The sequence below is a fragment of the Chrysemys picta genome, chromosome 1 (genome assembly GCF_011386835.1).
Source record: "Chrysemys picta bellii isolate R12L10 chromosome 1, ASM1138683v2, whole genome shotgun sequence".
In the NCBI taxonomy this organism is placed as follows: Eukaryota; Metazoa; Chordata; order Testudines; family Emydidae; genus Chrysemys; species Chrysemys picta.
The window spans coordinates 43,742,473-43,758,802 of NC_088791.1; the positions used below are offsets into that span (position 1 = coordinate 43,742,473).

At 40.1% G+C, this 16,330-nt stretch overlaps 1 protein-coding gene across 14 annotated transcripts in view; it reads left to right on the forward strand.

Annotated features, from left to right (window-relative positions):
- CADPS2 (calcium dependent secretion activator 2) overlaps positions 1-16,330 on the forward strand; it is a 568,361-nt gene that overhangs the window by 210,533 nt on the left and 341,498 nt on the right. The window lies entirely within an intron of this gene.

Sequence of the window (16,330 nt, forward strand, 5' to 3'; positions counted from 1 at the left end):
TGACTGCGCCAGTTCCATCAGGGTGTCATAAACCTCAGTCACTTGGTACCTCACTGGCCTTACACAGTCAATTTGGCTCTCTTAGCAAGTGTCACTTGGCGGCTTCACAGTCAGATTTGTAGCATAGTGAGGATCTTCCACCTGATAGTTGATGCTGCAAACAGGATGTATATCCTTAGCAGTACTTTGAAGAGAGAGACTGAATCTAAAGATGATGATGCTGCATCTGACACAACCAGGTTGAGGGAATGGCAGCCACAAGGCATGAAGAAAGCTCTTGGATTCAGCGCAATGACCCTTGTATGGATGTCACTGTTTCTTCCCTTCATGTTTGCGCTGTTGTCATAGTCTTGGCCACGGCAGTCCCAAAGCTTTATTTCATTCTCATTCAAAACATTCATAAACAATTCTCTTTGGCCTTTTCTAGGAGAGTCATCCATAGACCTGAAACAGATAGTGTTCCTTTATTTGAATCTTGCGTCTGATGAAGTGGGCATTCACCCACGAAAGCTTATGCTCCAATACTTCTGTCAAGGCTGGATCCCCACTTTGAACTTTAGGGTACAAATGTAGGGGCCTGCATGAAAACTTCTAAGCTTAACTACCAGCTTAGCTCTGGTTCCGCTGCCACCATTTCCCAATTTTTCCCTCCCTGGGAAGCCCTGAGAAACCTTTCACCAATTCCCTGGTGAGTACAGATCCAAACCCCTTGGATCTTAAAACAAGGAGAAATTAACCATCCCCCCTCCTTCCTCCCACCAACTCCTGGTGAACACAGATCTAATCACCTTGGGATCTAAAACAAGGAGAAATTAACCATCCCCCCTCCTTCCTCCCACCAACTCCTGGTGAATCAAGATCCAAACCCCTTGGATCTTAAAACAAGGAAAAATCAATCCGGTTCTTAAAAAGAAGGCTTTTAATTAAAGAAAAAAAGTAAAAATCATCTCTGTAAAATCAGTATGGAAATTAACCTTACAGGGTAATCAAACTTAAAGAGCTCAGAGGACTCCCCTCTAGTCTTAGGTTCAAAGTACAGCAAACAAAGATAAACACTCTAGTAAAAGGTACATTTACAAGTTGAGAAAACAAAAGAAAACTAACACGCCTTGCCTGGCTATTTACTTACAAGTTTGAAATAGGAGAGACTTGTTTAGAAAGATGTGGAGAACCTGGATTGATGTCTGGTCCCTCTCAGACCCGAGAACGAACACACTCCCAAACAAAGAACACAAACAAAAGCCTTCCCCCCCCAAGATTTGAAAGTATCTTGTCCCCTTATTGGTCCTTTAGGTCAGATGCCAGCCAGGTTACCTGAGCTTCTTAACCCTTTACAGGGAAAAGGATTTTGGAGTCTCTGGCCAGGAGGGATTTTATAGTACTGTACACAGGACAGCTGTTACCCTTCCCTTTATAGTTATGACAACTTCTGTTAGTCTTAAAGGTGCCACAGGACCCTCTGTTGCTTTTTACAGATTCAGACTAACACGTCTACCCCTCTGATATTTGAATACAGTCATCCTCATCATAAATAAATCTTACTGTAAATAACATCTTTTCACTGTGACTAATGTCGGGAGTGCAGTCCATTATTACGGAGTAGTACGTCGCTTTGCCGAGCTGCATCAATATGTTAATTAGCACTTTCCTTTCTATAAGGTCAATCAATTTGTTTTGAATTATTTTGCTGCAGTAATGGTCCATAGCTTCTTTATGGACTACTCGATGTAGGTGTTCACGCATGACATCATCGTATTTCCCAAAGAGCTCTACCAAACCGAGGAAATTACCATTATGTTCAGTGAATAACTTATCTGACGTGCCCCAGAAAGCCAAATTATTCATTACAAGGAAGAGGGTAATTGAGATCAGATGTTCAAGCATGTTCCTCCAATGCTGGGTTTCTACATTAATAATGCGTTGGTTTTCTGCGTCTGGTCATTTATTCAGCTTGAGCCTGGACTCGACCTCCATCCATTTGGAGTAGGCCATGTTGCTTCAGAGCATCAGCTAAATTATGCTAGCAATTGTACCCAGAAAGCGCAAACAACATTTGGTATTCTTGTCAAATATTTTGCAATGAAAACAGAATACTTTGCCAGTTGATTTTGAGTAAGCTAGTCAACGCCGATTCAGTTTCTCACCATTCTCGATCACCCTTTCGCAGTGTGACTTTGAGAAGTGTCACTGCTGCTCATTTACTGGAAATGTCATATCCTTGATTTTGCCTGGCCCGTTCAAAATTGTACAATCAATACAGACAGTCCCCCAACCTGAAGCAAATACTCACCAGCAACTACACACCACACAACAAAAACACCAACCCAAGGAACCAAACCCTGCTACAAACCCCGATGTCAGCTCTGTCCACATATCTATTCAAGGGACCTAACCACATCAGCCACACCATCCAGGGCGCATTCACCTGCACATCTACCAATGTGATATATGCCATCACGTGCCAGTAATCTGCCAGGTACATTGGCCAAACCGGACAGTCTCTATGCAAAAGAATAAATGGACACACATCTGACATCAGGAATCATAACATTCAAAAACCAGTAGGCGAACACTTCAACCTCTCTGGTCACTCAATAACAGACCTCAAAGTGGCAATTCTTCAACAAAAAAAATCTTCAAAACCAGACTCCAATGTGAAGCTGCAGAACTAGAATTAATTTGCAAACTAGATACCATCAGATTAGGCCTGAATAAAGACTGGGAGTGGTTGCGTCCTTACAAAACCTAAACTTAATTTCCCCAATACTAATTTCTCCCTACTGTTACTCACACCTTCTTGTCAACTGTCTGTAATGAGCCACTCTCTTACCACTTCAGAAGTTATTTTTCCTCTCTTGGTATCCTGCTGTTAATTGATTTATCTTGTTAGACTGACCTAATACTTGATAAAACACCCCCATCCTTTCATGTATTTATACCTGCTCCTGTATCTTTTACTTCATACATCTGATGAAGTGGATTCTAGCCCACGAAAGCTTATGCCCAGATAAATTTGTTAATCTCTAAGGTGCCACAAGGACTCCTCGTTTTTTTTAATATTGACAGTAGGATCGCCGACCATAAAGCAGGATCTGATGTATAGATTTGTGGTGTGCAGTTTCTCACTGCTGTTTTGGTCATTATGCGAGGCTGATTCTTCTTGATCATTTCTCTCCTTTTCATGTAAACCAGATTTTTCTTTATCATCACTCTCCTTTACGCCACCGAGAAAACTGGATGATTCTCCATCACTTTCCTCACATTTCCATTCCTTATCTTCAGGTAAATCTGCTAATTTGCAATTTTAAGCCCGGCAAAAGAAGTAACAGTATTTCTTTTACATTGTTGCGTAGATAGGTGTTCGATAGATATCGCTGGTGTCTCATTAAATATATCCTTTATTAGTTGCTACCTACACTCTTCAAGTCTTAAAACATAAGTACACTTTCACAATTGAATTTTGTCATCTAGTGACTGGAAAGAATACTACTTTGCTCCATCTAGTGTCTTGCCCTAGCTTTGCACGGTAGAGAATGGCATCAGTTGTTTCAATTTCCCTGTTTGGATTTGAGCAGACCGTGGCATTCCCCTTTAATTGAATAGGCCCACAATAAAACAAGGTTCACAATATCACAGCTGGGCTCTCACTTCACTTCAATTTGTTCTTATATCTCACCGACTGATTGGAAATGCCCCACCTTTATATACCCATGAGACCATGGTTGACAACATACTAGGACAACATTTGAGGAAAATGTAATTCTCAGAAACTCTGGAAGGTTCTACAAGATTCTACAGAAGTCCAGAATATTTTAGGAGATTAGTGAAAAGTGAATCCAAATACGGAATACATGAAACGTTTTTCTTTAAACAGTCTATTTTCCCTTTTGTCGCTAACAACAGAAACAGCACTGCGAGCCTGGCACCCCGCAAGCCTAGCACCACTGGCGGTCGCCTCGGTTGCCTGCCCCTAAATCTGGCCCTAGGTCACAGCATCTGGTAGCTAATAAGGAGAAAGCATCTTGCCATTGTGATGCTTTCTATTTATACCCTCAAACCCTCTCCCTCCCCTCATTTCTCTAGATTAAAGATCCAAATAAATAAATAAATAAATAAATAAATAAGGTGACCCTCTAATTAGACTCTTCTGATTAGTTAGTTTAGAATTATCTCCTCTTGGTGCCAGAGCACAAGAAATTATATCACTTAATTATATTAGAGGTCTTTTAATTCCTTTTAGGTTTTAAGTATTCAATGGTTCATTTGTGGGTTGCAAACATAGTTGTTCTTCAATATATTCAGCATTAGTTATCACTTCATTTCAGTTTAAGCATTTAGTCTAAACTCTTCACTCACTCCAGTCATTGTATGGACACAAACCATAGCCTTTTTATTCCAGTTTCAAGTTCAGGTATTTAAACTGAAGGTATCCAGAAAAAATAGAATACAAATATCAAAATGACAAAAACAAAACAGAAAACTATACTACCACATTATTTCTGAGACATTCCCTGTAGTTATACAGTTTGCTAGTTTTATGTCAAATGAGTATTAATCTAGTGAGCTGGTCAGCCATTACAACAATAGCAGAATATATGCAGTTAATTGATATTATAACTTTACCTAGAAAGACAAAAGAAATGTCAGGCACTGGAATTTCAAGTATTACATTAAAAATATATGTACCAACAAACCAGAAAAATAATGAAAATCCTTTTTTTCAAGATTTAAACCTTGTGTAGTATTTCAGGTATCATCCACGTACTTGTGTACAAATACATCTACAAAACACATCCCCTTTGCTGACCAAGAAGAAAAGAAAGGTAGCAGCTGAACAAATCAGAAGTCAGCTTTGTATTGATTAATGCTGGGCTTTTGCTGCCTTTTAGACCCTCTCTTGAGCTGTTTGATAAATACAATAAAGGTAAATAAATATAGTACCAGGTGTGTCTATAGGGAGAACCTTATTGAATGGTTATTACAAGCATCTCATTGATTTACTACTTTCAGGTAAGCCAATAATATTATACTGTGTATATTTAGATGAAGGATATTTCAGGTATTGAATAGCATTGTAGATCTTTAGAAGACAAATATTTTTGAGTCTTTTACAAAATTATCCTGTGCTCATTCTATTAAAGAGAGTGTCGTGTGACAGAATTATTCACTGCTGATTTTGATTTGTTGACCATATATAAATATAGCCTTTCTCAATATAGTTTTTCAAAATGAGTAAATAAGTGCTGTGACAGACCCAGACCAGTGGGGTACAGGAGTCTGGTAGAGGGCAAATATACTGGTCACTGGATGAGTAGTTTTCTGTTCCCTGAGTGACCAGAGCAGGGGCTGCACTAGAGTAATCAGGAACCTGCTAGAATCAATTAAGGCAGGCTAATCAGGGCACCTGGGTTTTAAAAGGAGCTCACTTCAGTTTGTGGTGGGAGTGTGAGGAGCTGGGAGCAAGAGGCGCAAGGAGCTGAGAGGGTGTGCTGCTGGAGGACTGAGGAGCACAAGCGTTATCAGACACCAGGAGGAAGGTCCTGTGGTGAGAATAAGGAAGGTGTTTGGAGGAGGCCATGGGGAAGTAGCCCAGGGAGTTGTAGCTGTCATGCAGCTGTTACAGGGAAGCACTATAGATAGCTGCAGTCCACAGGGCCCTGGGCTGGAACCCGGAGTAGAGGGCGGGCCCAGGTTCCCCCCAAACCTCCCAATTGACCTGGACTGTGGGTTCTTCCAGAGGGGAAGGTCTCTGGGCTGTTCCACAACCCACATGGTTAATCTCTGAGGCAAGAAAATCCGCCAATAAGCGCAAGACCCACCAAGATAGAGGAGGAACTTTGTCACAGTGCTTATAAAAGTAAGAGACTGATGTCTCTGTTGCCTCGTTTAAGGTGGCGACAGGTGCTATGCAAATCTACCCATCTGTCTGACAAGGGAATGCAACACTTACTTGGTGGGGCTCAGTTATCCCATCAGTTGTATACATGCAGCTTCCACTGACTACAGTGGTAGTTGTATATGCACAACTGATGGGATAAGTTGATCCCCTACTATTTCAATTCCATGTCTTTCTTGAGCAGAGACTGTCATTTTTGTGACAAATGGCATGGTAGTTTAGTCATGTGGACAAATGACTATGATGAAAAACAAATTTTGTCAATGGCAGAGTGTTCACTAATTTTTGGACTTAAGCTTGTACAACAAAGCCTCACCTATACTAGTAGTGTGAGTTATACATGCTGGGAAGTATGGAGTTTACCATTGTTTCAGAGCCTGCTGTTTCAGACTAGCTTGTAAAACTATTCACACATTTAAAAATAGATTGCCAAGATTTGTGTGGCAAGATTTGGATTCACCCTTTTTTTGTATGATTGCAAAACCCAAATAATCTGTGGGCAGAAGATCTGCATTTAAGAATAGATTCATCAGAGAACAGAAAGACAGTATGCCAGTATTTCTGAACAGTCCTGTGAAAACAAACCAATAAATGCATGTGATAGAGGGAAAAATCATTTAAGTGTGAAAGGAAATAGATTTCAATGTTAAGCTTAATGTAATGGTTTAATTTTCCAACCTTCTCTTTTTATTGGATTTTTCCTTCAAAAACCTGTTGTTAGTTCCCAAGTTTTGAAAACATCTTCATAATAGCAATACATTATAGCCCTGAAAAATACAACTGAAAGAAACATTGGAGACTTACAATTCAATATCTGACCACCTACAGTTCTCTGATTTCCTTCCCTCGATCCCTAAACAGACCAGTGAGTGAATAAATATTTAAAATACTTGTTTCCAGTTCACAGTGTACATGTGTCCATGTAAATGGAATACCCAATGCCTGGACTTTTATCTTTGTATAAAATCTGAGGAAAATAATGAGTAATCAAGTGGACCCTATCTATGATTCACAAAGTCACATATTCACAGAGCAAGCCACACACTTTCTTCAAATGATTTTTCCAAGTACCAAAGAGACATGCAACTTCCTCCAAAAGATTTGGGATACGTTATGTGGTCCAGATTGGGAAGAGGGAAACAATTGTTTTAGAGTTGAGTCCTTGACTTCCTGGAACTTCATACAGCAGAAAAAGTATTTTAAATTCAGCTCAGGAAACAAAAGAAAAATTGAACTGCATGATTATGTCTAAAATGTTGGATTTGAGGGGCAACAACAGTGCCATGGACAGCACATGACAGAAAGGATCTTGTGCATGAATGAGTGAAAATTTTGGGCCTATTCAATTAAAGGGGAATGCTACGGTCTGCTCAAATCCAAACAAGGAAATTGAAACAACTGATGCCATTCTCTATTGTGCAAAGCTAGGGCAAGACACTAGATGGAGCAAAGTAGTATTCCTCCCAGTCACTAGATGACAGAATTCAACTGCAAAATACAGGGAATACCAGGCTTTAACTCAGACCAAGACAATCTTCATATGAATTGTTAGTTTTCAAACATTTGGTTTGGCCACTGAAATTAAAAACTGGAAATCTACCTGGAAGTTCCTGCTAATGCAGAATGCAGCCACCTATCTGTGTAATGCATTTGGCATGAATAATATTTGTATTGAGTCTGTCTGCTTCCTAGTTCTGTTTACTTAGAAGTGTGATTCAGGATGTTGATGGCTTCTAAATCCCTTAGTAAATTTGAACATAATTGTTCTAGAGAGCACCTCTCTCCCTATGCCATGGCTGTTAAAGATCACTTGGGAGATTCTTTCTTCATTTCCAAAGCTTGAACACTCTCTATGTAGCAACAGGGCTTTCTCAGTAGAGTGGTTCTGGCTTTGGGATTGAAACTATCAAAGCCTACATCTAGTATGTGGTGTAAAGGCCTTTTATTTTGTTTAGTGTCTGGTTTTTTCCCCCAGATTTGTGCTAACTAATTAGTATTTTAATCTCTTACCAAAGCACCTAGCTCCCATGGGAGTTGGCATTATAGAACCAGTAAAATAAATGTATTCCTGTGTATCTTGGTTTACATTTTCTTTCTTTTTAAACATTTTTGTGCAGGTTAATATTAATTCAGTATGCTGACTTCTGCAGTCTAAATTGTATTTTTATGAGATATGGTTGAATAATATAGACAAATCGAGGACTTCTAAGATACTTTCAGGGCCCAGAAATTCTCACCGTGGCAGGTCCTGTATGCATACTTTTAAGCCAGAGTACAAGAGCATTCAAACTTGCATACAGAACTTGGGCCTGTGGAATAAGAGAGTCGAAGGGATACTTTGAGTAAGATATAAGATTTCATGTTTTGAAACTTGAAATGTAGTGTTCTGGGGTAAGTCAGCTTAAAAATTCCAGACACAGCTTCTGAGAACTTTCTTTCTTTTTGGCACATGTTGAATATAAGGATTATATAACTCAGGCCAGCACAGTGCATGTATTGTTGACTAGTCTTGTTGTGTAGCTGCATGAATACTTGTCATCAACAGGGTGTTGGATATATGGTGTGAAATTTTCACCCCTGCTTCATATAAGTAAAGACACTAGAGTGGCATAAAGGGGCCCCAGGAGAATTTCCCTGGCTGTCTCCTGAGGACCCTGGGCACATATGACAGGCCAAGAGCATGGTTCTGGGAACAAAAGGGGGTGGGACTGCAGCAGGTAGCACTGCAGAGATTTTGGACAGCCCTGCTGCCCATAGGCTGGAGGGCACAGCTTGCTGTAATTTAGCGCCAAAAGGCTGTCTAAATTACATGAAAGACTACTCTGGTCACCAGAGCAACCCAGAATCAGGAGAGCACAAATGTGGCTTACAGACAGCTTAGCACCACCTGTCCCTGACTGACAAAATCTGTGCTGCACCTCACAAAATGTCACCCATGATATGGAGGCAAAAGGAAGAGGAACTCTTAGTGGTTGTGATATACAAAATAGAAATGTATCCCTATGTCAAGGCTGCTTTCCCCACTCTGAACTTTAGGGAACAAATGTGGGGGCCTGCATGGAAACTTCTAAGTTTAACTACCAGCTTAGATCTGGCCCGCTGCCACCACTCCCAAAGTGCTAATTCCCTTCCCTGGGTAGCCTTGAGAGACTCTTCACCAATTCCCTGGTGAATACAGATCCAAACCCCTTGGATCTTAAAACAAGGAGAAATTAACCATCCCCCTCCTTTCTGCCACCAACTCCTGGTGGATCAATATCCAACCTCCTTGGATCTAAAAACAAGGAAAAATCAATCAGGTTCTTAAAAAGAAGGCTTTTAATTAAAGAAAAAGGTAAAAATCATCTATGTAAAATCGGGATGGAAAATAACTTTACAGGGTAATCAAACTTAAAGAGCCCAGAGGAATCCCCTCTAGCCGTAGGTTCAAAGTTACAGCAAACAGAGATAAACACTCTAGCAAAAAGGTACATTTACAAGTTGAGAAAACAAAGATAAAAACTAACACGCCTTGCCTGGCTGTTTACTTACAAGTTTGAAATATGAGAGACTTGTTCAGAAAGATTTGGAGAGCCTGGATTGATGTCTGGTCCCTCTCAGTCCCAAGAGCGAACAACCACCAAAACAAAGAGCACAAACAAAAGCCTTCCCCCCCCACCAAAATTTGAAAGTATCTTGTCCCCTTATTGGTCCTTTGGGTCAAGTGTCAGCCAGGTTACCTGAGCTTCTTAACCCTTTACAGGGAAAAGGATTTTGGAGTCTCTGGCCAGGAGGGATTTTATAGTACTGTACATAGGAGGGCTGTTACCCTTCCCTTTATAGTTATGACACCCTATAATTTCCAAAGCAGAAAATATTATCTCTGTATTTGCACAGGTCCCAGTATTGTAGCTCGTTGTGGCTGCACACCCTCCCACACACCACTGGTGGTGTGATGAGCCAATGGCTCTGCCTCTGTTTCCTTCCTAGTCTTGTCTTCTGTTGCTCCACACATCCTTCAACAGCTTCTGAGTTCAGGTGACAGCCCTCCAGTGATGTCATGTAACAGTCCCACCCCTTTGGGGTACCGAAAGTCCAAAATCAACACAAAAAAACAAACTCTTCTATTCCCTCAGAGAGGTCCTGGGTAGGCAGCATTCTATCCCAGTTCCTGGCCCCAGCCACTTCTCTCCCACATTCAGAGTTCCAAATCTGCTCTCCATCCCACGCAGGCAGCAAATGAGCTGGGCTCTCCCTTTTTAGCTCCTCCCTTGATGTTGGGTACCTGCTTCAGGTGTCATGAGGTGGGGCTGATTGGCCCCCAGCAGCCCTTTAATTTGCTCCTGATTTGTGAGGTTTGTACACCTCATCACATGCCTGTTTTGTATAATTTAAAAAACATGCCTTTACGGTATTGAACTTCTTTAAAGGTGATCTACGAAACGCTTTCAAGTGTGTTCACTTTGTCCGCTTATGAAATTCATGGTCTCTGAAGGTACACTTTACCTTTGTTGTTTTTTTCATAAATTCATAGATTAATTTTTGTTAGAATGTCTCTTTTCATGATTTTTTAAAAATAGTGCTTATAAGCCCCCTTCCTGACAACATGAGTAAGAGATTTAAGATTTCAGCTATGCATCTTGCTTGATGATATTATTTGTAGGCTTGGCAGAATTTTTATTTTTAACGACAATGGATAATATTGATATTTATTTTTAAGCATTAGACAAAAGAAAAGAGTTTTAAAGGTTATTAGGATTTAAACTGTACATGCTAACATATGAAAACTGTTAGAACATTTCATAAAAGCTTTGCAGGTCACCTTTTATAATACACCTTTTATTTTTTAGCTGCAGACAGATTGAAGTGAAAGTACTGTGGTTTACTTTAGAGCATCGTTCAGTGGACCCTGAAGTTGTCTTTTGACGTAGGATTTCCTGTAAATTATGTATATTTTATTCTTCATCCAGAAGATATATAATTTTAAGGAAAAGATCTTGGTTACTTTTTGCAAAGTTTACAGATTGTATGTGTGACAGATCTTTCCTCATCCTTTTGTGTTTGTTTTACTTTGATTCCTCTTTGCACATAAGCTTAAATACTACCAGTTTCACAGGGTTTTTATTTGTCAAATCCAACATATTTTCTGCACTCTGTAGGTTGATTGGGAGAGGGGGTTGATTGGGTGCAGGGGAATAGGAAGAACGAAGAACTGAATATGTACACAGAATTCCCTTTGAAATCAATGGGAATTCTCTGTGTGGAACCTGCAGGATCAGGACCCAGATCCTCAGGGATCAGGGCCTAACTTTCACTGATGTCACCTTTGAGGATTTGGGCCCAGGCCATTAGCATGCAGTGCTATTGAAACCATCCATCACTACTATAGGAGATACTGATCCTGCAAAGTGCAGCGCTCCTTCTATAAGGTGTTGTATCCCTGAAACTCATGATGGAGACCATGAGAGTGCAGGGCCTTTAGAAACTTGCAGGAGGATCTCTGCACCTTCCAGGATGAGGTCCATTATTAAGTGTAAAAATCTATAAGAGTGCAAAGATTTCAAATTCGAGTCAGAATGTAAAAGTTTTAGGGCTTGATCCTGCAATGTGCTGAGCACTGCATCCCTAATCCCACAAAGCACTGAAGCATGTGCATAATTTCTTTGTAGGACTGAGCACTCAGACTCCATAGCAGCATTGAATTAAGTAAATTCTTAAAAAGGAAATAAAATATTAAAGCAAAATACTTCATTTGGGGGTCATTTTATGCATCTGAAAATTGTAAATCTTATCAGAATTTTAATCCAGAATTTAGTCTGTAAGAAGACAAGAACAAAAAAACAAACAAAAAAACTGCTCAAACTAACAAAGCCCCAAAACCCCACTACCAACACCTTTGAAGAACTAGGCTCCTATTTTGACAAATAAATTTAAGAATTATGTATTTTACATATTAATTTGGGGTTAAATGAGAGGGAATTGTCTGATAAGACATTGAAGAGTGATTTTTTTTCCACCGTAACACTCTATCTAAACCAAAAGACTAATAAGAATTTTTAATAAAGGGTTTAATAAAAAACAGTTGAAGTATTTGGGAAAACTATATGGACTGGCCTTTAAATAAACCTTTATTCTGCTTGTTTTGCATGTGCAAATAATTTAAGGTTGAAACCAATACTCTGATAGGATTTTATGACCCCAAAGATGAGCCTTTATTGATGCCATCTCCAAAAGTGCTGTTGCTGTTGATTAGGTGTTGGCCTTTTGTGTTTTCTGGCTTATTTGAGAGTTGCTGATCCTTCCACAGTACATACTTAGCTGCTAATCCTGGCTCACAAGCTTGAGAAATTCTAGGAACATTGACAGTCTTTTCTGGGGTCAATGCACAACATTAGGAGTTTACTGCTCTTAGGCCGTGACACTGCAAAGACTTATGAACATGCTTAACTTTACAGTTGAAGTCAATGGGACTGATCGGCATGTTAAAAGTTGAGCACATGCATACATCTTGGCAGAATCAGGGCTTCACAGACCTAGGGTTGTTCGGAACATGTATCTTTTTCTGGGTACTCCTATCTATGGTGACAAGGAAAGGGGACAGTATGAAAAACCTGTATCTACACATTCCACGCCTACCATATTTCTTAATGCCACATACTCACAGGACAACCATGAATCTGAACCTTGGCTTTTTCCTTACCTTCTCATTCCCAGGAGCAGTGCTGGACTCCATTTGTTGCTGGTAGAATGGAGGAATCAACCTTTTTCCTCTCTAATATCATAAGAAGGTTTCTAAACTATTCTGCTGTGACAAGGATGGTCATTGAACACATCCCCAGAACACCAGACATTCCGGACTTAGGGGAGCGATGTGACACCATCCTCCCTGCCTGATCCTGCCCCCACCAGCATGACCTTGTACGTATGTGAGGTCATGCTGGTGGGACAGAGTGGTGCTGTCTTCAATATGGTGTCTTCCATCCCATGCAGTGTGATGCTGGACAAAATCATGTCCAGTTTTACATTCATACTGGACAGGGGACAAAGTTTGAGACAACAGAACTGTCCAGCTTAAAACGGAACACATGACCTGCCAAATTGTGACCTTTATTGCACCACAGTGGCTGACAACTTTTCCGTGGTTGTATGCAATGTTGTAGCTGTGTTGGTCCCAGGATATTAGAGAGACAAGGTGGGTGAGATAATCTGTGTGGCTCGAAAGCTTGTCTCTCTCACCAACAGAAGTTGATCCAATAAAAGATACTACCTCACTCACCTTACGTCTCTAACTTTTCCCCTTGGCTATCAGACAGAAATGCCATAGGGGGAACTGTTGGCTACCTCGGGTAGGCACCTCTCAGCGGCCTCCTAGTATAGCGGGGTCCCGACTATTCAGCATTGAAAGAGATGATCACTGGGGAACATTATGTGGCCCAGCCGCTGCCAGCCACTCAAAGAGCATAGAAGAAAGTAATAGTGCTTTTTGATTGATGTGACAGAAATGAGAATGGGCCCCAAACTGCAGATGTGTTTAAAATATTTTGAATTCTGTCATTAATTTAGAATACATTTAAAGCTACACATTTGTTATTTCACATTAATATGGAATTAAAAAGTTACAAGAAACTAATTTAACATTAATGAAATGCTCAGGGGGAAGAGCGAACTTTAATAATTATGGATGTGAAGAACTATAATTTCTGTCAGGTCAATATTCCCATTTGTATATCATTAAAATGTTTTAATTTGTTCTATGAATAATATTTGACATACTGTGTGTGTATAGGAACTCAAACGAACATCATGGAATTTAGTGTATTACCCCTTGGAAATATGATTACCTCTTCCACTTCAAGTTGTTCTTGTACTTTAGCCAGATTTTTCACATAGTGCCATTTCCCTTTTGTGTCAAAATGCATGAACATATGTTAGGGTCCTTGAGGTAATATAACAGTAAACAAAGGATAGTTACAATCAGAACTGCAAATCATTCTGTCCTTGGATTTCAACCTCTAAAAACATAGGTGTTCATTCAGTAGACCTATGCTCCCTTTCAATATTGTTTATGCACATAAACAAATAGATAGTAAACTGATCAAGATATTATGCTATTAATCTGACCTGTGGTTCTTACTCAGATAAACTCACATTTAAGCCAGTTTTGCCTAAATAAGGGCTATTACAGCAGAATCTGCTTAATCAGAATGACCTCCATAAGTAGGTGGTCTTATTTGCCACTTAGGCAGAATTCCCAGTTATTGGAGGATGTCATTTCAATAGTAATGCTATTCATGGAGCTGAAGATGTAGAAACATAGAAATTGCCATACTGGATCAGGCCAGTATTGCCATCCATCTAGTCTGGTATCCTGTCACTGACACTGGCTAGTACTAGTACCTTCAGAGGAAGGTCCAAGAAAAACATGCAGTAGCCAGTCATTGTTTCTCCTAACTAGTCTCCTGCCCAATCAATCCCAGTGTCCTGCTAAGCAAGTCTCAGTATTCCCTGCACTCCACTTTCCAGTTCCAGGTTCCCTTGCCAGGTTCCTTGTTCCAATCTACTTTTCCCACCCCTTCTTTGCAGGTGTGACTCTTGTCCCCTTTGCATTTGAATCAGGCAGCTTCCTTCTCCACTCAGCTTGAGTCCAACAGCAAGTCACAGAGTACAGAAGAGCCTCCCTGTTCTCAGTTCAGGACCTGGACCTGGCATGACTCTCATCAGACCAAAGCTGCAATTGCAGGGAAAATGCTGCTCAGCCCCAGGTTGGAGCATGCCCAGTAAAGACAATTTTAGGGACTTTAGCTACTAAAAATGACCATGTGTGAACTGAGATTATTTTTGAAAGATTTATAACTTGGCTTAATGTGGGTGGATTATCACAGGGACAACAAAAGACACATCCCTGATGCACAGGCCACTCCCTTGCCAATTTCAAGTCCCTGTTCCAAAGCATGGAGCAATAGAACTGTTCAAGGAAAAGATCATAAAAAAAAAATACACTGGCAAACAATATATTTTTCCTTAACTTCTTTCTTGGCAGTGACTGAACTATTTTATTTGGGCTGAAATTTTTGGAAAAAAATTCAGCCTGAATCGGACACCTCGCATAGAAAATGTCAGCCCAAATGGTTATAAGTAATTGAAAAGAGGGTCTTATAATGGGAAGTGTTGTGTAACCTTAATAGTCAGTGCTATCAGCCCCGCCTATAATAATAATAATAACAATACCTTTGCTCTTTTAAGAGATGGGAGAGAGAATAAAATATATTGGGGAAAATGGAGTGAAAACTTAGCCTGGAGAGAGGCAAGCAATTGGCAAAAATAATTGACTGGCAGAAAAGATTTGTTGATGAGCATGTGAATAAAACTAGGAGGTCTCTTGAGAGTATCCAGGAAGGCATAGCAGCGTGTAGTAGAGAGGAGCCGGTAGCGAGAAGGCAAGGAGCAACTAAGTTGAGCAGCACTCAACTAAGAGTGTTTTGTCCCCAGAGCTCTCATACTTTGTGCTGGGCTTTGTAATCTGCATTGTCTGAGGAGCACAATGGTCTTGGCAGTTCATGGATCGAGATGTGGTCTCAAATGTAGCTTGGACCCGATCCATTAATTGTTTTGAAGATTAGGTCCAAAGTCTTAAACTGGCTATTATAACACCATTTGGCGAGACATTAAGATATCATGGGTCTTGCTCTCTATATATGTTGATGACACCTGTCTGCATATCTCATTCTCCACTGATGCAATCACTGCCATGATAAGATACCACAATGCTTACAAGAGATCAGCTTTTTGGATGAAGAGCAACTGGCTCAAACTCAGCCCTGGCAAAACCAAAATGATCCTGGTTGGTCAGGGAGATGCTTTGAAGAACTAGTTGGGAAGCTGTCACTATATCTAAAGCTGAACATGAAAACAACAGAAATACTCCCGCTGATGTAAAATGTGTCTCCTCCATGTGCAATGAGCACATCACAGACAATGATCTACTCCCTCCACTTGTTCCCATACTAAAAGTCAGCTGTTAAAATGGTTCATGTGATTTTAAAATGGCACGGATGGTTCTATTTATGTAATCTTAGTTTTTCCTCACTCGCCCTGTTTTTTGTCACTCTCACTTACTGTATCCATCTAAAATTTAGACTGTAAGGTCCTTTGATAATCCTGCATTCTATCTCCCATGAACCACTATTAGAAGTTATAATGTCCTAATAATGAGGAAAATATTGAGAATTTTTAATCACGACTAATCTATCTAAATCTCTTTGTATGTCAGAGCTCTAGTGGCTAATGCCTCCATGATAATTTGCATTTGTACTTGTCATGATACATTCAGTGTTCTTGTAGCTGTGTTAGTTGCAGGATATTAGAGAGACAAGGTAGGTGAGGTAATATCTTTTATTGAGTTATCTTTCGAATTTACACAGAGCTGAAGAAGAGCTCTGTGTAAGTTCCAAAGAT